This window comes from Meles meles, chromosome 16 (genome assembly GCF_922984935.1).
Source record: "Meles meles chromosome 16, mMelMel3.1 paternal haplotype, whole genome shotgun sequence".
Lineage (NCBI taxonomy): Eukaryota > Metazoa > Chordata > Mammalia > Carnivora > Mustelidae > Meles > Meles meles.
In genome coordinates, this window is record NC_060081.1 from 3,010,891 (window position 1) to 3,033,216 (window position 22,326).

Genomic DNA, 22,326 nt, shown 5'->3' on the forward strand with positions numbered 1-22,326 from the left:
CTGCAAGAAACCCCGAAGCCACCCCCATTGACAGATGCCGGCCCTGACACTTATACACATTCTGTCCCTCAACATGAGTACCGACCTCCAGTCAGCCACATATGTAGCTGGCATCAGAGTCATCAGATCAGATCTTTTATGCCCCTAGGCCCTAAACATAACCCTAGATTGAGTTTTCAGGCATCCATACCCAGAGATCTGCTTTCAAATCCCTACATATGAGGCACCTCTGAGCCATACAACAGGACTCCACATGTCTCTGAGCATGAAACCACAGTATGTGGAACTGCACAAAACCCCCAGAGCAGGAGAAACCACCATGGCACCAGGAGGTCCCCCACACATTCGGTGACTGTAGGACACAAATTGTAGTCTGAGCGAATGCCTGACACTCGCCCTAACTTCAGAATCTGGGACCTTGCCTCAGCATCTGGAGATAGGTGATCCATGCCCTAGACCCTAACCATAAAACTAGCTTGGGTTTTTAGACGTCCATCCCCAGAGTCTTAGAACACAAGCCCTCCACATTGGGGTCTGCAGAGCCACACCACAGGACTCTACCACCCTTTCAGAATGAAATTGTGCCCTAGGGAGTTGCACAAAACCCCTAGAGTAGGGAAATTTGCATGGCTCCTTATGCCACCCCACTTTGTTAATGTGCAGTCAGAACCAACTGGAGTCCCGTCCTCCAATTAGCCACCAGGATAACTGGCCCCAGAGCCAGCAGATCAGACCTTCCATGCCCCAAGGCCCTAATCCTAATCCTATGTTGGCTATTCAGGCATCCATAACCAGAGCCCTTTTCTTGAATCCCTCTGCATGGGACACCCCTGGTCTACAAAACAGAACTCCTCCTGCCCCCAGAAAGAAACCTTGTTATTTGGAACTGTGCAAAACCCACCAGAGCAGGAGAAACTTCCATGTCCTCAGGAGGCCACCTCCACATTTGGTGGCCCTAGTCATCACAAATTCTAGTCTGAGCGAACACCTGACAATCGCCCTCACTTCAGATCCTGCGGAGCTCGCCTCAACATCTACAGATCGGGCCTGCTATTCCCTAGGCCCTAAGGCAAACCTTACCTTGTGTTTACACACTTCTTTCCCCAGAGATATGGCCCACATGTATTCCAGATTGGTTATTTAGGAGCCACACCACAGGACTCTCCCTGCCTCCAGAAGGAAACCATGCTTACTGAGCTGCACAAAACCCCCAGATGAGGAGAAATATGCATGGTCCCCAAAACCACTCCCATGGACAGAAGCCAGCCCTTGACACTAATACACATTCTATCACTCCTCCTGGGCCCAGACCTCCAATCTGGGACCCACTAACCTTGCCTAAGCAACAGCAGATCAAGCCTGATATGCCCGTAGGCCCTAATTCTAACCCTAGCTTGTGTATCCAGACATCTGTCCCCAGTGTTCTGGTTTCAAATCTCTCCATGTGGGAGACCCCTGAGCCAGGAAACAGAACTCTTCTGCCCTCCAGAAGTAATGATTGCTGTTTGGAGCTGTGTAAAATCATCAAAGTAGGGTACACCTGCATGGCCCAGGCCACCCCTACTTTCACAGGACTCACTGGACACAAACCTACATTGTGACCCTCAGCCTGATCTACGTTTATAACTCAAATCCCTAGGTCGCTCACCCCAGAGTCAGCTGATTGGACATGACATACGCCTAAGCCCTAATCATAACACAAGGTTGGGTTTTCAAGAATTAATACCTAGAGCCTTGCCTCAAATTCCTCCATATGGGGGACGCCGGAGCCATAAAAAGGAATTCTAGTATCCCTCAGAATAAAACTTGCTAATTGGAGCTGTGCAAAATCGCCAGGGCTGTAGTAACCTCCATGGCCACTTGATGCTATCCCCATATTTGGCAGAACTCATGGACACAAACTCCAGCCTGAGCAAACGCCTGACACTCATCCTAAATTCACATCCCAGGGAACTTGCCTCTGCATATTCATATTGGGCCAGCCATTCCATACACCTGAACCCTAACCCTAGCTTTGGTTTTTAGACTTCTGTCCCAAGAGTCCTGGCCCAGAAGACGTCTGGATAAAGACTCCAGACCCACACCATAGGGCTCTGCCTGCCATCCAGAAGAAAACCGTGCTTTATGGAGCTGCACAAAACCCCGAGATTAGGAGATAGCTGCATGGCGAATGAGGCCATCCCCACTTATGGAACCTGGTCCTGGACACTAATACACATTCTGTCCCTCAGCCTGAGCCCCGACCTCGAGTCACCTCCCACTTAGACGGCCCAGAGTCAGCAGATCGGACCTCATATGTCCCTAGTCCTTACCCTAGTTTGGGTTTTCTGACATCCATACTTAGAAAACTGCTCTCAAAATCCTCCATATATTGGACCGCTGTGCCATACAACAGGATTCCACCTGTTCCCCAGAATAGGACCATACTATTTGGAGCTGCTCAAAACCCCCAGTGCAGAGGTAATTTCCATGGCCGAGGAGGACACCCACACATACGACGGCCCTAATGGACACAAATTCTAGTCTGAGCGAATGCATGACACTCTCCCTAACTTCAGAATCCAGGGACCTCGCCTCAGCATCTGGAGATCAGTGATCCATTCCCTAGACCCTCATCATAAACCTAGCTTGGGTTTTCTGACCTCTGTCCCCAGAGACTAGAAACACAAGCCCTCCACACTGGGGTCTCTGGAGCCACACCAGGGGATGGTCACTGCACTCCAGAAGGAAAGCGTGCCGTAGGGAGCTGCACAAACCCCTAGATTAGGGCAAATGTGCAAGGCCCCCAATACCACCCCACTTTCATATGCCACCCTGGACACTAATGTGCAGTCTGACACAACCTGAGTCCTGTCCTCCAATCAACTGCCAGGACAGCCAGCACCAGAGCCAGCAGGCTGGACCTGCCATGCCCCTAGGCCCTAATCCTAACCCTAAGTTGGGTTTTTAGGCATCCATAACCAGAATCTTTCTCTCAAATACCTCCACAAGAGGGACCCCTGAGCCACAAAACATAACTCCTCCTAACCCCCAGAAGGAAACCTTGGTTTTTAGAGCTATGTAAACCTCTCAGAGTTGGAGGCGCCTGGGTAGCTCAGTGTGTCAAAGCCTCTGGCTTGGGCTCAGGTCATGGTCCTAGGGTCCTGGGATTAAGCCCCATATCGGGCTCTCTGCTCAGCAGGAAGTCTGCTTCCTCCTCTCTCTCTGCCTCCCTCTCTGCCTACTTGTGATCTCTGTCTGTCAAATAAATTAATAAAATCTTTAAAAAAAATCAAAACTCCTCTCAGAGTTGGACAAAACCCGCGCTACCCTGAGGCTACACCCACTTTTGCAAACTGCCCTGGCCACACATATTGTGACTCTTAGCCTGATCCCCATTTTCAACACAGCCCCATAGGTAGTTCTCCCCAAATCCAGGATATAAGAACTTCCATGCCACTATAACCTAATCCTTACCCTAGTGTGAGTTTTCAGGCAACCATACCCGGAGCCCTGCTCTCAAATCTGTCAATACAGGAGACCCCTGAGTCATAAAACAGGACACCACCTATCTCCTAGAATAGAACAAGCTATTTGGATCTGCGCAAGAGACCTAGAGCGGGAGAAAACTCCATGATCCCATAAGGCCATCCCCACATAAGGCAGTTATCACTGACACAAACTCCAGCCTGAGCAACCTCCTGACACTCCCCTTAACCTGAGATATCAGGGAGCTCGCCTCAGTGTCCACAGATTTGGCCTGCGATGCCCTAGGCCCAAACCCTAACCCTAGATTGGGTACTCAGAATTCTGTCCTCAGAGACCTAGTTCACAAGCCCTCCAGATAGGGAACACTGGACTCTGCCTGCCCTCCAGAATTAAAAGGTGCCCTATGGAGCTGCACAAAACATACACATTCGAAGAATGCTGCACGAGCCCAAAGCCCCACCACCTCATTGCAGAAGCCGACCCTGGACAGTAATATACATTTGGTCCCTCAGATTGAGGCCTGACCTTCAGTCAGCCACCCATGTAGCTGGCGCCAGAGTCAGCAGATTGGACCTGCCATGCCCCTAGGCCCTAACCCTAACCCTAGCTTGAATTTTCAGACATCCATACCCAGAGCCATATTCTTGAATCCCTCCATATGGAGGACCCTAGAGTCACACAGCAGGACTCCAACTCTCCCCAAGAATGAAACCTTGCTCTTTGGAACTGCGCAAAATCCCCAGAGCAGGAGAAAGCTTCATGTCCGCAGGAGTCCACCTCAACATACAACATACAGAATACAACACACAGTGGCCTTAGTGGTAACAAATTCTAGACTGAGCGAATGCCTGACCTTCACCCTAACTTCAGAATCTGGGTACCTCCTGTCAGCATTTGCAGATCAGTGATCCATGCCCTGAACCCTAACCATAAACTTAGCTTGGGTTTTCAGACTTCTGTCCCTAAATCTTGGAACATAAGCCCTCCAGGTTTGGGACTCCAGAGCTACACAACAGGAATCTCCCTGCTCTCCAGAAGGAAACAGTGCCTTATGGAACTGCACAATACCCTGGATTAGGGGGAACATGTATGATGCCCAATGCCTTCCCACTTTCATACACCACCCCAGACAGAAATGCTCAGACTGATACAACCTGAGTCCTGTCTTCCAATCAGTCTTTGGAAAAGCTGGCCCAGGAGCCAGCAGATCAGACCTGCCAGGCCCCGAAACCCTAATCCTAACCCTACATTTGTTTTCAGGCAGAAAACAAACCTGTTTATCCAGGTTTGTTATCCAGGGTTCTGTTACCCAGAACCCTGCTCTCAAATCATTTTATGGAACCTCCTACCAAATGCCCTGAGGCATTGGGAACGAGGTTTGTGCAAATGTTTGCAGTATTTGAGAAATCCATTCCCTGGGTTTTTTGGAAACTGAGCCCCAGGAAGTAGGCAAACAGCAAGATATATCTTTTTGCATCAGATGTCTCCAGGCATGTAACTCTGGTACTGGACTACACTAGAATGTGGGTGCCTGGTTGAGGGGTTCCAAATTCTGTTGGGGTCTGTGGTCAAGGAGGTAACATCACTTCTTGAGATCACCTACCCAAGTCCACCATGGATTATCACCTACACAAACAGTGCTTGGGCTGCTGTCTGCTCATCTCCTTTCTGCATACAAAGCCACATCTTTACATAGGGACACCTCTCTCCACCAACCCCCAAGGAAGGGCTGAGTGCAGCCAGGGCCCCACCTGGCTTCAGATGCACTCTCCACTCTTACCTGTTTGTGTCCCTGGATAAGTCATTATCCCTGTCAGGGGTGGTCTGGATCTGATCTGTACAATAAAGATGATTCTAGCATGGACTTCCTCCAGAAGTCTATAGGCGTATGTGGAATAATGCCTATGATATTGTAGGAGTGGTGTCACATGTTGGACATAACTCCAAGAACATTTTCCTCCTCTTCTCACTTTGTCTTACTCTGCTACTCGTTAGATCCCACCCTACGGTGCCTAATGGTGTGTGTGTGTGCGCGCGCACACACAATTGTTCCTGTGGGCACACATCTGTTCATTAGTGCTCCTATTCTGGAGTCCCAGAAGGTGACAGCGCCATCTACAGAGTGGTGGGCCATAGTTTCCCAAGAATTTAGGCTTTCTAATTTTCAAAGCAAACCCTAAAAAAGGGACGGAGCCTTAGCCTTGATGATCAGAATCCACCCTTACCACTAGAGACTGCATATCCTGTGCTGAGAGCTATTATCGTCTTTCCAATGGGTGTCCTGTGGATAGGGGTCCACTCAGTGTGTTTCCATGACCTGGGCTCACCCTCAGAGAAGGTCTTGCTGGAATGTCTCCTGTCTATGATATCAGTGCTCACCCTCACCCTGAAACTTTCTCCATATGTCTAGCCCCTGCCTTTCACACAACGTTTTCCAGAGCCCTCAATGAATTGATGGATGCATCCAGGTCCCAAATTTGAGGACACTCAAAAAGAGCTGGTTTTATCACTGCTTCAGCTTTCTTACCATCTGTGATTCTGTGCCAGGCACTAACCCTGCAGGGGTCTTCACCTTCTCCTCCCAGTGGTTCCCTGAAAACACATATCTGGTTTAAACATCTTTGTAACCCTGTCTGTTGGAATGTGGTTTGTACTTAGATTCCATCCATTCCACAGAACATGGCCACATAACAAAAAAGCTCCATCTGAGATTTAGTTCTTAAATCTCATTCCCATCCCCATGCTGCCTTAGACCCGTGTTCTCTCTCAAATCCTCACCTTGGAGTACAAGCCCCTATGTTGATCCCTGACACACACATGAGGATGTGCCCTAGCAGTGAGAACCAACAACAGACAGAAGAACTCAGGCCTTTTGAGATGGAATGACTTCTGCCAACACCATTAAATGAGCTCAGGTTCTCAGTGAAGCAGGTCCTGCCTTGGTGTTGGAAACAGCACCAAAGAACTGATGGGGTCTGGCAGAACCCCCAGCTGTACACTGCTTGATTGTTGTACTTAGAGTCTCCTGTGAGACTTTGAGACTGTGTGTCTTGTTGTGCGGTAATATGGTCACACGGCACTAGGAGCAGGGTACTGATACTGTCCACCTTCCTCAGGCCGTGGTCCTCCTCCCTTTCCTCTCTGCTCCCCAGCTTCCTCCACTCACCATGGCCTCCTTTCTAACCCCCACTCTGGGAACATCATGTTCTGCTTCCAATCCTCTGCACCGTGAGACCCTCTGTTGGGCTACATACCTTCATATTTGTGCAGGGTTGTATCCTTCTTTTCCTGCCACAGGAAATCTCAATATCATCTCAGATGGCCTTGTCGGACCCCTCACCTGTTAGAGCTCAGGAACCAGTTGTAGTCCCTTGCTCTTTCCTTATTGAGAAAATGCTCCTTTCATTCAGTTTTTCAGTTCATGTTTGTCCTTCTGCCCCTCTAGACCCAGAGATCATCCAGGGAGAAACTGGTTGCCTGATAAGCACCGGTACCACCTGAGTGCTCAGGGCTCATTGGCTGAAGGAACAGGAGAGAGGGTCCAGCCCACCACCGGCCAGCTCTATTGTTCAAGCCCAATTGATTTGGTCATGTGTAACTCCTGTTGTTTTCTTTTGTTTCATACATCAACTCTGTGTTCCATGTGGGACTCAAACTCGTGACCTGAGATCAAGTATCCCATGCCCTACTGACTGAGGAAGCCGGGTGCTTCTTCGTTCATTTTCTCTAAGTTCTAGGCTGATAACTATCTAAGTTGACTTGCTGATTTCAACATGTTGTAGGTATATTATGTTATGCTGAATTACCAAATAACTCCCTAAATTATGGTAACATGTTATCATAGATTTCCCCACATGACAGTGCTGAGTGTATCTTCAGATTGGAGACTGAGCTCCTTCATGTGTTCTGTCAGGATCCCAGAGTCCTTCCATCATGGGCCTTTTCACTCCCTGAGTCGTCATGAACCTCCAACACCATCAGTACAAGTTGAATGTCCCTGAACTAAAGGCATTCAAGTGGTGAAGTTTCTAGGAATCAGACAGAAAGAAACAGAGATTTAGGGCACAGATGTAATTTTCACATGAACCATGAAAGTGAAATAATTGCAAATGGATCAGTTGTTCAAAGATGGGGTTTTGGGGGCTGTCACTGTGAATGGTCAAGGGAACAGCAGCAACAGTGCTTGTCCACTGTGGGGACATTATGTAGAACAAGAGCCTAGCCAAAAACTCTCCCTGCCTCCACAGTGTTATACACACACACACACACACACACACACACACACACACACATACATATGCACGCAAACACCCCAGAGGGAAAATCATGGACTAGGGACACCATCCATTATGAGCGATTATTTCTTGGAGAAGGAATGCCCTTTTTTTCTTCATATTTAAGGCATATTTTACTACATAAACACAGTCTGGCTAAAGCCTAAAGAACAATTTACTCGACTACTGATTTGTTATTAATAAATGAGAAGATTTAGTAGTGATTTTAATATTTTTTTATAAAAAGCACACTGCAATAGTTTAAATGTGGCCTATGAAGGAAAATGAAAGGATTTAAAGTAGTCACATGGACCCAGACATTTCCCCGGTTTCTGCCATTCAATGTGTCCTTATGAAAGAAACACTACCCTAGATAATGAAAGTAGTATATTTGGGGGCTTCTTATGATGATTGTTCTTTCAGGGACGTTTCTTTGTTATAAAATGTTATTTTTATAAAACTTTGAAAAAATTATGTATCTTTCTTATGTTCTGTAAAAAGAGCAGAGAAGGCCATATTTTAGGATTCCAGGCACATGAAAATCCCAGAGGAAGTAAAATATCAGACACAGAATGAAGAGCAGTGGTTGCAGGGCCCATTCAGGCTGGGTCTTCTCTTTTTTTTTCTTCTTTTTTCTTCCCCCCCCCCTCACTTTTTCTTTTTCTTTCTTTTTGGTGGAGACACCCTATAGCTCAGAAGTGTTCCAGGGTGCACATTACCTGCACCACGGTTGATATATTCAGTTACACATCCCTTCAGCTAATTCTCACCAAAATACTAGGAGGAGGAATTCCCAACAGAGGAATTCAGAGACTATGCCTTCTCCATAAAAGCTATTGAATTCGGAGACTATGCCCTCTCCATAAAAGCTATTGAATATGGACATAAACAGTATGTGTGAAAGAGAATTCGGGCTAATAATTATCCAGGCAATGGCTACGTTGGAGAAAGCCATTGATGACAAAATGGAATTGATTAGGGCAGAAGTGAAAGTCACCAGGGATGATGTTAACAATTCTCTCAATGATATTCAATTTAATCCAAATTCTATAACAGCTATGGTCATTGAGGCAGAAGATAGAATTAGTGATCTAGAGGACAAACGGATAGAGAAAAAGGATTCAGAGGAAGCCTGTAACAAACAGCTTAGATGCCATGAAAACAAAATTAGGGAAATAAATGACGCCATGAAACATTCCAATGTTAGAATTATTGGAATACCTGAGGGTGGAGGGGGGAGAAAGAAAGAAGACTAGTGATATAGTTGAACAAATTCTCCATGAAAATTTTCCCAACCTGGAGAATGGAACCAGCGTTCATGTCCTAGAGGCAGAAAATACTCCCCCAGAGATCATAGAATCTAGAAAGACCTCCAGACAGCTGATTGTGAAAATGATGAATCATAATTTTAGACAGGAGCTCTTGAAAGCAGCTAGGTGGAAGATATTCCTTACATACAGAGGAAAGCCCATCAGAATAGTGTCAGACCTGTCCACAGAATCCTGGCAAGCCAGAAAGGGCTGGCAAGATGTATTCAGGGTACTAAACGAGAAGAACACGCAGCCCAGAATAGGTTATCCAGTAAGACTGACATTCAAAATGGATGGAGAGATAAAGAGCTTCCATGACCAGCAAGGTTCATAAAAGTATGTGACCACCACACTGGCATTACAAGAAATATGAAGAGGGCCTCTATAAAAGAGGGGGAAAATCCAAGAATATCATTGAACAGAAATTTATGGAGACAATCTATAGAAACAAAGACTTCACAGTTAACACGATGTCAATAAAAAAGTATCTCTCAACAATCACTCTCAATGTGAATGACCTAAATGCACCCATAACAATGTCACAGGGTTGCAGATTGGATAAAATGACAGGACCCATCCATACATTGTCTACAGGAGACCAATTTTGAACCTAAGAGTACATCCAGACTGAAAGTGAAGGGATGGAGAAGAACTTTTCATGCTAATGGGCCTCAAAATAAGGCTGGTGTAGTGATTCTCATGTCAGATAAATTAGATTTTAAACTAAAGGCTGTAGTCAGAGATACAGAAGGACACTAAATAATTTTTAAATGGTCTATCAGCCAAGAAGATCTAACAATTGTAAATATTTATGGCCCCAATATAGGAGCAGTCAAATACATAAGACAAGTGTTAATCAAGATAAAGAGTCATACTGATAGGAATACATTAGTAGTACAGGATCTTCACATGCCTCTCTCAGTAATAGATCATCCAAACATAAAATCAATAAGGAAACAAGAGCATTGGTGTGCCTGGGTGGCTCAGTGTGTTAAAGCCTCTGCCTTCAGATCAGGTCATGATCCCTTGGTCCTGAGATCAAGCCCCGCATTGGGCTTTCTGCTCCACAGGGAGCCTGATTCCTCCTCTCTCTCTGCCTGCCTCTATGCCTACTTGTGATTTCTCTCTGTCAAATAAATAAAATATTAAAAAAAAGAGCATTGAATGACACTTTGGACCAGATGGACCTCTTAGATACATACAGAACATTCCACCCTCACAACAGAATACTCATTCTTCTCGAGTGCACATGGAACCTTCTCCAGAATAGACCACATACTGGGACACAAACCAGGGCTCAACCTATACCAAAAGATAGAGATTATTCCCTGCATATTCTCAGATCACAATGCTTTGAAATTGGAGCTCAATCTCAAAAAAAGTTTGGAAGGAATTCAACCACATAGAACCTAAAGACCACCTTGCTTAAGAATGCTTGGATCAACCAGGAAATCAAAAAAGGCCCTAAGCAATTCATGGAAAACAATGAGAATGAAGACACTTCCGTCCAAAACTTATGGGATACAGCAAAGACAGTTATAAGGGGGAAATACATAGCCATCTAAGACTCCCTAAAAAAAAATTGAAAAATCCAGTATATACCAGCTCTCTCTACACCTTAATAACAGAGAATCAACAACAAATTAAGCAAAATCCACACACAAGATGGGAAATAATCAAGATTAGAGCAGAGATCAATGACATAGAAACTAGAGACACAGTAGAACACATCAATGAAACTAGAAGCAGGTTTTTTTGAAAGAACCAATAAGATCGATAATCCATTGGCCAAACTAATCTAAAAGAAAAGAGAGAAGGCCAAAATTAATAAAATTATGAATCAAAAGGGAAAGATCACTACTAACACCAAGGAAATAGAAACAATCATTACAAATTATTATCAATGTTATATGCCGATAGGTTAAGCAACCTAGATGAAATGGATGAATTCCTGGAAATCTGTAAACTTCCAAAACTGAACCAGAAGAAATTGACAACCTGAATAAAACGATATCTAATAACAAGATTGAAGCAGTGATCAAAAACCTCCCAAAAAACAAGAGTCCAGTACTTGAATGACTTCCTGGAGAATTCTACCGAACATTGAAAGAAGAAATAATACCTACTCTCCTGAAGATGTTTCAAAAAATTGAAGCAGAAGGAAAACTTCCAGACTGGTTTTATGAAGCCAGCAGTACCTTGATCCCCAAACAAGGAAAAGAACCCACCAAAAGGGAGAATTTCATATAAATATCCCTGATGAATATGGATGCTAAGATTATCAACAAGATCCTAGCTAATAGGATCCAACAGCACATTAAAAAGATTATCCACCATGACCAGGTGGGATTCTTTCCTGGGTTGCAATGGTGGTTCAACATTCCAAATCAATCAATGTGATGGGACAAATCAATAAGAGAAGAGAGAAGAACCACATGGTCCTCTCAATTGATGCAGAAAACGCATTTGACAAAATCCAGCATTGTTCCTGATTAAAACACTTCAACCTGTAGGGATAGAGTGAACATTTCTCAATTTCATAAAATCTATCTATGAAAAATGCAGACCAAATATCATCCACAATGGGGAAAAGCTGACAGCCTTCCCTTTGAGATCCGGAACACGACAAGGATGCCCACTCTCACCACTCTTGTTCAATATAGTATTAGAAGTCCTAGCTACATTAATCGGACAACAAAGAGAAATAAAATGTATTCAAATTGGCATGAAGAAGTCAAACTCTCTCTCTTGGCAGATGACATGATATTTTTATATGAAAAACCCAAAAGACTCCATGCCCAAACCACTAGAACCCATTCAGCAATTCAGTAAAGCGGCAGGATACAAAGTCCATATACAGAAATTAGTTGCTCTCTTACACACTAAGAATGAAAATACAGAAAGGGAAATTAGAGAATTGTTTCCATTTATTATAGCACCAAGAATCAAAAGATACCTGGGAATGAGCCTAACCAAAGAGGCAAAGTATCTGTACTCGAGGAACTACAGAACATTCATGAAAGAAATTGAAGTGGACACAAAAACAATGAAGACCATTCCACGCACATGGATCAGAAAAATAAACATTGTTAAAATTTCTATACTGCTTAGAGCAATCTATAATTTCATTGCCATTCTGAACAAAATTCCACTGGCATTTTTCAAAGAGCTGAAGCAAACAATTATAAAATTGTATGGAATCAGAAGAGACCCCAAATTGATAAGGAAGTGTTGAAAAAGGAAAACAAAACTGGGGGCATCCTATTGCCTGATTGCAAATTTTACTGCAAAGCTGTGATCACCAAGACAGCATGGTATTGGCATAAAAACAGACACATAGACCAGTGGAACAGAGTAGATAGCCAGATATGGTCCCTCAACTCTATGGTCAAATAATCTTCGACAAAGCAGGAAAAAATATACAGTGGAAAATAGTTTCTTCAATAAATGATGCTGGGAAAATTAGACAGCTATGTGTAGAAAAATGAAACTTAACCATTCTCTTAGACCATACACAAAAACAAACTTGAAATGGATAAAAGACCTCAATGTGAGACAGGAATCCATCAGAATCCTAGAGAAGAACAAGGCAGTAACCTCTTCGACATCAGCCACAGCAACTTCTTTCAAGATATGTCTCCATAGCAAAGGAAACAAATGCAGAAATAAATTTTAGGGACGTCATCAAGATCAAAAGCTTCTGCACAGCAAAGGAAACAATCAGAAAACAAAGAAGCAGCCCATGGAATGGGAGAAGATATTCACAAATAACAATATAGACAAAGGGCTGATATCCAGGGTCTATAAAGAAATCCTCAACCTCAACACACACAAAAGAGATAATCATGTCAGAAAATGGGCAGAAGACATGAACATACACTTCTCCAATGAAGACATACGAAGGTCTAACAGACACATGAGAAAATGTTCATCAACACTAGGCATCAGGGAGATTCAAATCAAAACCACATTGAGACACCACCTTACACCAGTTAGAATGGCCCAAATTAACAAGAAAATAAACAATGTGTGCTGCAGAGGATGTGAAGAAAGGGTAACCCACTTACACTGTTGGTGGGAATGCAAGTTGTGTTAGCTTCTTTGGCAAACAGTGTGGAGATTCCTTAAGAAATTAAAAACAGAGTTTCCCTATGACCCTGTAATTGCACTACTGGGTATTTACCCCAAAGATAGAGATGTAGTGAAATGAAGAGCCATCTGTGCCCCAATGTTCATAGCAGTGATGGCCACAGTCTCCAAACTGTGGAAAGAACCAAGATTCCCTTCAATGGATGAATGCATAAGGAAGATGTGGTCCATATATACTATGGAATGTTACGCCTCCATCAGAAAGGATGAATACCCACCTTTTGTATCAATATGGACGGGACTGGAGGAGATTATGCTGAGTGAAATAAGTCAAGCTGAGAGATTCAATTATCTTATGGCCTTGCTTATTTGTGGAGTATAAGGAATAACACGGAGGACATGGGGAGATGGAAAGGAGAACGGAGTTGGGGGAAATTGGAGGGTGAGATGAACCATGAGGGACTGTGGACTCTGAAAAACAATATGAGGGTTTTGTAGGGGAAGGGAGTGGGAGGTTGGGTGAGCCTGGTGGTGGGTATTATAGAGGGCAAGTATTGCATGGAGCATTGAGTGTGGTGCATAAACAATGAATTCTGGAACACTGAAAAAATATGAAAATAAATAAAATTTTATAAAAGGACTAATGCACCACTATAAATGACTGGTGGAGGCTTAACCCTCTTTTTAAGAAATGTTCTTAGGATGTATTTTGTGAGGCAGATTTACAACACTACAGGTCTTGATTAAGAATAAAAGGGGAAAAAAGACACAAAAAACAAATACACACTTTTTAAAATAAAGATCATAGTCTTAGGAGTTAACTTGACATATAGGAACTTTTCATTTACCTCCTGTTAGGTGTATCAGTCAGTGATAATATGTCTGTTTCAAATTCAATTATTTTTCTGAAAATGTCTTAGTTCAGAATCTCATATTTGCAAGTTCATTTTATTTTCCTTATTTACTATATTATTATTACTTTAAAGTGATCACATTCACATGAATATACTATCATTTAGTGTAGACCTTAGTTTGATTTACTATAAATTGAGTAAAGAAGTACATTGATGCTTGTAGATGTCACCCATTGATTAAAATATCACTTCCAGCACATTTACTACAAATTCATAAGTGATTGGAAGGTACAACACCAATTCTTTCAAGAATTCTATCATGTTTTGTTTGAAATTAAAAGAGGTTTATGTTTTTTTAACACATGAGTATGTAATTTATTTACTTTTTAACATTTAATTATCTGTCTATGTGAAAGTATAAAATAGGTAACAGATTTATCTTAAATCGACTTTGACAAGATTTTCCTTTGGATTTTTGTTATTTAAATGCTTGAATGTATCAACTGTTAATTCTAATACTTTATTAAATAATGTTTTATTAATTCTAATTAAAATCATCTTAAGCATTTGGAGAAATATCTCAACCTTAAATGATAAATAAAAATAAAAATGCCATAAGACACATAGTGTTTATTATCTTGCATAGTTGCAAACATTCTGGTTTGGAGAGCTGACATTGGTCCTTCCACCATCCTATGAATGAAGTCATTTTTCTGAATAGACTTCTTTGAATATTTTTCAAACCTGTGTGTATACTTTTCTTTCATTCCTGCCCTTGACTTTTTAGATAACTCCATAAAAACGTAACAGCAATCGTGATTTCAGGACATCTTTGTAGATGAAGGAGAACACCTAGTGTTTTATGTGTGTATTCACTTGAAAAGGCCCACCACCATGAATAAGGTGAAATATCAATTGCTCAGCATGTTCCTACAACAAAGTTTAGAAATGAGTTCTGATACTTTGTGTAGTTGTTTGAATAGTTTAGTTAAAGATTAATTCGGAAGGTAAACAGATATATTTACTCAGGTATTTGAATATTATGCCTCTCTTGTATAAGTTATTTCTATATTTTGGATATTAATCCCTTATTGGATATGTCATTTGCAAATATCCTCTCCCAATCAGAAGTTCTTTTGATTGGTCCCTTTACTGTGCAGAAGCTTTTTATCTTTAAAAACAGTAGTTCATTTTTGCTTTTGTTTCCCTTGTCCTTAGAGACGTGTGTTGCAAGAAGCTGCTGTGGCTGTAGTTGAAGAGATTGCAACCTGGGTTCTTCTCTGGGATTTTGAAGGATTCCTATCTCACATTGAGGTATTTCATCCATTTTGAATATATGTTTGCATATAGTGTAAGAGAAGGTCCAGTGTCATCCTTCTGTGTGTGACTGTCCAATTTTCCCAGCACCACTTATTGAAGACACTGTCTTCTTTCCACTGCGTACTCCTTCCTGCTTTTTCAAAGATTAGTTGACCATAGACATGAGGGTCCATTTCTGTGGTCTCTCTTTTTTTCTATTGAGTGATGGGTATGTTTTTGCGTCACTACTCTGCTGCCTTGATGATCACAGCTTTGCAAACTCGCGTGAAGTCAGGCACTGTGATGTGCCCAGCTTTGGTTTTCTTGTTCAACAGTCCTCTGGCTATTCAGGATCATTTCTGGCTACATGGAAATTGTATGATTGTTTGTTTTAAGGGTGAAATGTTTTGATGGTATTTTGATAAGGATTGCGTTGAATGTGTAGAGTGCTCTGGATAGCATTTGAATTTTTACAATGATGATTCTTCCAATCCAGGAGCATTGAATGTTTTTTCATCTCTTTGCATCTTCCTCAATGTCCTTCCTTAGTGTTCTGTAGTTTATACAGTTAAAATTATTTACCTCTTTGGTTAGGTTTATTCCTAGGCATCTTATGGATTTGGGTGCTGTGTTTGGTGGAATTGATACCTTCATTTCTCTTTCTCCATTCACTTTGTTAGTGTATAGGAAAGCAAGAGATTTCTGTGTTTTCATTTTGGAATCCTACATGTTTCTGAATTGCTGTATGAGTTCAAGTCATTTAGGAGTGAAGTCTTTTGGCTTTTCCACATAAAGCATATTGTCATATGCAAAGAGAGATGATTTGACTTCTTCTATAACAACTTGAATCCCTTTTACTTGCTATTGTTGTCCAAATGCTGACACTGGGCCTTCTAATGTTGTGTTCAACAAAGGTCATGAGAGTGGGCATCCCTGTCATATTCCTGACCTGAAGGGAAGAGCTGTCAGTTTTTCCCCATTGAGAATGATATTTGCTATGGGCTCTTCATAGGTGGCTTTTATAATATGAGATATGTTCCCTCTATCCCTGTATCTTGAGGAGTTTTAATCATGAGAAAGAGTTGTATTTTGCCAAATGCTTTGCTTTTTCTGCATCAAATAAGAGGTTGATATGGTCCTTGTCCTTCTTTTGTTTGTATAACCAATCACATCAATTGATTTGTGGATGTTGAAACTCCCTTACCGGGTGGTGGTGAATAACTCTTTTAATGTACCATGGAATCCTATTGGCTTGTATCTTGTTGAATAATTTGTTATTAGTGCTTACTAAGGTTATTCATCTGTAATTCTTCTTTTACATGGGGTCTTTGTCTCTTTGTGGGTCAAGGTAATGCTCAGCCTCAGAAAATGTTTTGGAATCTTTCCTTCCACTTCTATTCTTTGGACACGGCTTCAGTAGAATAGGCATGATTTATTCTTAAAATGTTTGATAGAATTAAACTGAAAAGGTATCTGGCCCTTGACTCTTGTGTTTTGGGGGAGGTTTTTGAGTCCTGATTCAGTGTCCGTGCTGGGTATTGTTCTGTTCAGATTGTTTATTTCTTCCTGTTTCAGACTTGGTAGATTACAAGTTTCCAGGAATGCATCTATTTCTTCCAGATAACCTATTTTTTGGTATATAGTTACTGATAATGTGTCCTAACAATTCCCTGTTTCTTTTGCCTTAGTCATGATCTCTCCCCTTTCCTTCCTGATTTTATTAAATTAGGTTCTTTATCTTTTCTTTTGGCTACCTCTGGACAGAGGTTTATCGATCTGATTAATTCATTCTGAGGACCAGCTTCCAGTTTTGTTGGTGGGCTCTGCTGCTATACTATTTTCTATTTCATTGATTTCTGCTCTGATCTTTATTCTTTTTCTTCTCCTACTTGGATTCAGCTCGATTTGTTGTTCTTTTTCCAGGTGTAAAGTTAGCTTGTCCACTTGGGATTTTCCTAATTTTTTGGATGGCTATGTAATTCCCTCTAAAGACCAACTTTTCAGGATCCCATAGGTTCTGAACAAATGTGTTTTCATTTTCAATACTTGCAATGAATTGTTTAAGTTCTTTAATTTCCTCAAAGATGCAATCATTTCCTGGCAGGATGCTCTTGATCTCCAAATGTGTGAATTCCTTCCAAAATTCCTCTTCTGATTGGGTTCCAGTCTCTAAGAATTACTGTCTGAAAAATGCAGGGGGAAATCTCAGAATTTTTGTGTTACTTGAGACCTGATTTGTGTCTCAGTATGTGATTTTTTTTAAATTTTTTTATTATTTAATGTTAGTCAACATACAGTACATCATTAGATTTTGAAGCAGAGTTCGTGGACTCATGGTTTAAGTATAACAACTTATATATGTTATATATACGTCCATTCAATACATGCCCTCCTTAATCACCAACACCAGTCTCATCAATCTCCCCAACCCCTTTGCCTCTAAAACCATCTGTTTCTTCAAGTTTACATTCTCTTGTGGTTCATCTCTCCCTCCAATTCCCCCACCTTCCCTTTTCCCTTTCTTCTCCTAATGTGCTCCATGTTATTCCTTATTTTCCCCAACTATGTGAAACCATATGATAATTGACTTTCTCTGCTTGACACCTTATAATCAGCCTCATTTCCTCCAGTACCTTCCATGTTGATTCAAAAGTGGGGTATTCCTCCTTTCTGATGGGTCAATAATATTCCATTGTATATATGGACCACATCTTCTTATCCATTCGTCTATTGAAGGGCACCTTACCCTTTGCACAGTTTGGATATTGTGGCCATTACTGCTGTGAACACTGGGGTATGTATGACCCTTATTTTCAGTACATCTGTATCTTTCGGGTAAATACCCAGTAGTGCAATTGCCGCATCGTATGGTAGCTCTAAGTTTAATTTTTTGAGAACTCTTCTGAAGTACCTGCGGTTTCTATGAATCTATAAATCTATGCCTCTACCTCCCTTCCTATCTGTAGTAGTGCCCTACCTGTCAGCACACCCCTAAGTAAAGCGATCCCACCCCAGGTCATGGGAGTTCCAAATGTCCCCTAGAATCCTCAGAACCCTATGTTGTGGGTGTCAAGTAACAGGGAAGGAGGCAGGATGGGTCTGGTGCTGGTCTGTGACTTGGCAGATGCTGTCCTGTGATGCCCTATAATCCAAAGGGGCAGCAAAGGCTGGATATGGGAGAGTCATCTCACACACTACCTTCCCAAATCTGATATATTGTTTTGGGGAGAAAAGGCTGGGGCAAGGAACTTTGTCTACCTTACCTTCTTCCCTTCTGTCTCTAGACTGCATCTGTCCCTACCCTCATAGATCCCCTCCCCAAACGTGCCTTCTCCTGCCTCCTGCTCACACAATCACCTCCTACAAAACTTGCCCTAATTTTCCGTATGAAGGAATGGGGACTGAAGGGGTGAGCAACTCTGGGGTGCCAGTCAGTGCAGGGGCTTGACGTTTGTGGAACCATTGGTACAGTGAGAATGGTCAGAACAGCTAATCACAGGAGTTCCCGAGTGCTAGGATCATAGAAGCAACCCATGTCCCCCTTACACTTAAGTGACCTGGACTCTACCAGCCTCCACATTGGCTCCTGGAAGCAGCACCCTCAAATAAACTCAGACACCATCCATCTTATGGTTGCAAGTCTCCCACTTTGTAGGTTCCCTTAAAGTTCATTTCGACTCCCAGAGGAAACTTCCTCATGGTTCCCATCCGTGTATGCCCAGGTGCTATGAGCACACTGTCATTACTGAGCTCAGCCCAGGAGACACAGCTCTAGGCACTTCCCCTACAATCTCAGTTGGAGACAAATATAGACACCAGATCACTGGCATTTGCACCACACCTACACTCCCAGTCCACATCCCTGCAGCTAAGATGGACCATAACCCAGGAAGGGGCAGCCAGGAATCTCACCTTCCAACTCCATTCTGACCCCCAGTGTCCAATTTATAAGAAGGTCAGTATTGAGTCCTGGAAGTGGCCCCATTCTTCTTACACAAGCAGATCCTACAGTCTCCAAGGTGCATCTCTTCCCACCTCTCTCCCACTGAGCCTTACTCTGTGCAGACACCCATGCACCTAAAGCACCTACTGTGAATCCCTCATTTCTCCCCAATTCCTGCAGTACATTTTTAGTCAGAATGTAGCCCACAGCCTGGCCACTCATACCTTTCTGCCTCCTGTTCTGACCCCCAATCTACTCACCCAGACACAGGGAATCACACCCTGCCTCTGGAATCACTCTACCCTCTTGCATGGTCTTGTCACATTTGTTCTTCCAAGGACTTCCTCACAGATGAATCTATCCTGGATCAACAGCTGTTTTCCTGGCCACAGTCTGAAGCCGTAACATCAGCGGCCAACCTCAAATTTAGCAAAAATCTGAAAAATTGGTCTCTGCCAATGCTTTATGCAGAAATACCTGTGAACAGACACATGGATTTTCTATTCCTTCCAAAGAGAATGCTACTGAACTTTGGTCCTCCGCTTTGGTTCTAGAGATTAGTATGTCTGAACAAGTTGATTAGGACAGGCAGGTTATGCTCACTGCCAACTCTGAATGATTAACCAACATATTCTCAGAGCCATGGAGACCCCAAACTCAGGAGAATGTGATAGATAGTAAGGGATAGTAGTAACTCTAAGACAGGCTGCCATTTGCAATCACCCAGGGGTTGCTTTTTGTAAATCAGTTATTTAGAATTAATATTTTTTGTTTATTTTTATTTTTTTTAATTTTAAATGCATTATTTGCTTGTTTTCCAAATTCATACCATACCATCAATTGGGGATATGAACACGTATTTCCCATCTCCCCTTCTATGCTATAGTGGGTGGGTGCACAATCATTAACACTTGGGCACTGCATGTAAGGCAGAAATGTCCAGGAAGAACTTAATTTGAAAGAAGAAACTCTCCACTTTATGGAGCTGAGCCTGCCTCTCAGTGCACTGCTTGGATTCTTATTTTAAGGCCTCCACCTCTCCTTTGGGGGTGTAACACTTCTCCTTCAGCTAGAGGATCACAGCCAATGACTCGACAGTGTTCATGGTATGGGTCTCCTCCATAATTTCCTCCAATTGTCGTTCTTCATTTCATTCCATAAGTTTGAATAAAAGTCCTACAAACCACTGGACTGTTTCTTCTCCTAGGGCATGGTATACTTTTCTTCTCAGGGGGAGAACTCCCCCCAAAATGAATATTATACAGATAGCAGGACAAAAGGAACTCATGCTGAAGAAGATCACAAGTAAGAAGAGACTTAAATACTGACTTTTCTGCAAAGGTGAAAAGCATGCTACCATAGATTTTTGGGGCAAGTTGGTGTCCCAGTGGCTTCTTAGTCCTGTGCTGTCCTGGGATAGAAGACTCATAGTTTGGATGCTCACAGGTCTCCATGGCTGCATTGGACAAATTGGTTCAATGATGAACAAGTTTGGAGGTCGCATAATCTGATGACAGCTAGAAAGCTGAGTGTTTGAGTGTGCTGTACTCTGGGAATATGGAAGGATCTGTTTCCAAGGAAACATGCTGAACTTGCTGTCTAGCGGCCTTCTTGGCTTAGTGCAGAGCTGAATTCTTAGTCTCCAGGTCCTTGGGCACACAGTGAAATTGCTGTCCAGGTGCCTGGTAGGCCTATCAGACAGCTCAATTATTGGTCTCCAGATCCAAGTGCATATGGTGAACCCACATTCATCATGACTGCTTGGCTTGGCACACAGCTGATTTTTTGGTGTACTGGACCAAGTGCCCATGGATAGCCTGTTATCAACATTCTTAATTGCTTGAGCACAGAGCTGAGTTGTAGGTTTTGAGGTCCAAGAGCCCATGGTGCACCTGCTTACCAGGTGACTATGTGGCATATCAGACAGGTGTTTTTGTCTCCAGGTCCAAGGTCACATGGTGATCCTCCTGCCCAGGTGTCTGCTTGGCCTATCAGACAGCTCAATTTTTGGTCTCCTGGTTGAAGGGCACATGGTGATCCCAGTATTTGTCTGCTTGGCCTGGGGCAGAACTGTGTGTTTCTTATTGTCATTAAAGAACACATGGTGAGTCTGCTATCCAGGTGCCCTCTTGGCTTATGAAAGTGCTGTGTTGTTAGTTTCAGGTCCAAGGGTGCATGGTGATCCCACTCTCAAGGTATGTGCTTGGCCTAGCTGAGAGTTCCTTTACTGTTCGCCATGTACAAAGTCTCATGGTGAGCCTGCTATCCAAGTGGTTGCTTGACCTAATAAGAGAGATATGTTGTTGGTCCCGAGGCCCAAGGGCACATGGAGATCCAGCTGTCCAGGTGCCTGCTTGGCCTAGCAGAGATGTCATTTTTTGGTTTCCAGGTCCATGGGCACATGTTGAGTCAACGTGAAATTTCCTGCTTGGCTTGTCACAGAGGTGTATTGGTGGTCTACAGGTCCAAGGGTGACATCCTTATCCCACTGACAAGGATACTGTTTAACCTAGCAGATAGTTCAGTGTCTGGTCTCGAGGTCCAAGGGCACACGGTGAGCCTGCCCTCAACGTGCGACCTTGGCCAAGCTACAAAGAGAGTTGTTTTTCTTGAGGCATAGGAGCACATGTTGAGCCTCCTGTCTGGGTGTCTGCTTGGCCTAGTACAGACTTGGTATTGTGGCTTCCATGTCCATGGGCCCATGGTGAGCCAGCTGTGACGCTATCTCCTTGGCTTGTCACAGAGGGGCATTGTTGGTCCCCAGGTCCAAGGGCACCCAGTAAACTGACTGTCAACATGCCAGTATAGCCCATTACACAACGCAGTGGTCATTCTCCAGGTACAAGGACACATGGGAAGCCTGTTGCCAAGGTGGCCACTTGGCCAAGCAAAGAGCGGAGTTGCAGATCTCCAGGTAAAGGTGCACATGGTGAGTCTCCTGTCTAGGTGTCAGCTTGTCCTGTCTCAGATCTCCTTTCTTGGCCTCAATGTCCAAGGGCAAAGGTTTAGCCTACTATTCAGGTGCCTGCTTAACCCACCAGAGAGCTCAGTTATTGGTCTCCAGGTCCAAGGGCACATGGTGAGTCCTT